This window comes from Phacochoerus africanus, chromosome 9 (genome assembly GCF_016906955.1).
Source record: "Phacochoerus africanus isolate WHEZ1 chromosome 9, ROS_Pafr_v1, whole genome shotgun sequence".
Lineage (NCBI taxonomy): Eukaryota > Metazoa > Chordata > Mammalia > Artiodactyla > Suidae > Phacochoerus > Phacochoerus africanus.
This window is the reverse complement of record NC_062552.1, coordinates 43,105,007-43,106,462: the sequence shown is the minus strand read 5'-3', so window position 1 is coordinate 43,106,462 and position 1,456 is coordinate 43,105,007. Positions and strand designations below refer to the sequence as shown.

General features: G+C 50.8%; 1 pseudogene; it reads right to left on the bottom strand.

The window, feature by feature from the left end:
- Nucleotides 1-552: 552 nt before the first annotated feature.
- Nucleotides 553-651, bottom strand: LOC125137098 (uncharacterized; annotated as a pseudogene).
- Nucleotides 652-1,456: the final 805 nt, after the last annotated feature.

Here is a 1,456-nt window from a genome sequence, read left to right as displayed (position 1 = left end):
TTAAAGATCTGGCATTGCTGTGAGCTGTGGTGTAGGTCACAGATGTGGCTCGGATCCTGAGTTGCTGTGGCTATGGTGTAGGCTGGGAGCTGTTGCTCCAATTACACCCCTAGCCTGGGAATCTCCCTATGCCGTGGATGTGGCCCTATAAAGACAAAAGACAAAAAAAAAAAAAACAACAGACTCCCAGTCCATCCCACTCCCTCCTCCTCCCCCTTGGCAACACCAAGTCTGTTCTCCAAGTCCATGAGTTTCTTTTTTGTGGGAAGCTTTATTTAAAAATATGGAGGAGTTCCCATCATGGAGCAGCGGTTAACAAATCCGACTAAGAACGATGAGGTTGCGGGTTCGATCCCTGGCCTTGCTCAGTGGGTTAAGGATCTGGCATTGCCATGAGCTGTGGTGTAGGTTGCAGACGTGGCTCGATTCCTGAGTTGCTGTGGCTCTGGTGTAGGCTGGTGGCTACAGCTCAGATTCGACCCCTAGCCTGGGAACCTCCATATGCCATGGCAAGCGGCCCTAGAAAAGGCAAAAAGACCAAAATAAATAAATAAATATATGGAATGCTTCACGAAATTGCATGTCATCCTTGTGCAGGGGCTAATCTCCGTATGCTTCCAATTTTAATATACGTGCTACTGAAGCAAGCACTGGTTTTGTTTTAACAAAGATGGGGAAACATCTTTTGGGGGGACGTTTCAGGCTTGCAGGAAATGAGGTGGTGGAGGACCACCTCCTGGACCTTCCAGCAGAGCACCAGAGATACAGGACCACAGCTCCAGAGAAGAGATCTGAGACCTAAAGAGGAAGCCAACTGCAGAGGGGGGATAACTGAACCCTTGAGGTGTTCATGGCCTGGAGGCAAAAAAGGACAAAACTAGGTCAAAGGAGGGTCCTCCATTTGGCTGTCCTTGTGCAGGAATCCTCTCCTGCCTCTCACTGTAGGGGGGGTAGTTCTGGAGGCCAAAGACAAATGATGTCTTGGTGTCTTCTCCTGGGCCAGCGTGGATGGCTGTGACCGCTCTGGGCCCTGCTCTCTCAGAGCCTGTTGGGGAGCGCGTGAGGTCCTCTAAACCAGAACAGCAGGGCGGGCGCATGTTGTCCTTGGAGGATTGGAAGTCTGGGCTGCCATCAAAAGCCAGGCCATCGAGTTTCCCCTAAAGTCTATATCCACATTCCACTGGGTCTCCAGGAGAAGACCAATATGGCCTCTGGAGGGATTGGCCTCCCCACACGTAAGGATGACTCTGAATCTTCCCTGTTCCTGTGCTAGTTGGCATCCTGCTGCTCTCCTCGTTTCCACAAATGGATCTAGCCTAAAGTCTGTGCTCCATAATTAGGCCCATTAGGCCAGGAACTACATGGAAAAAGTACTGGATTAGCCATTGGAAGAGCTGAGTTCCAATCCTGGCTCAGGACTGGATGAGCCACTGGGGGACTGGAGTTTTCATTCTGA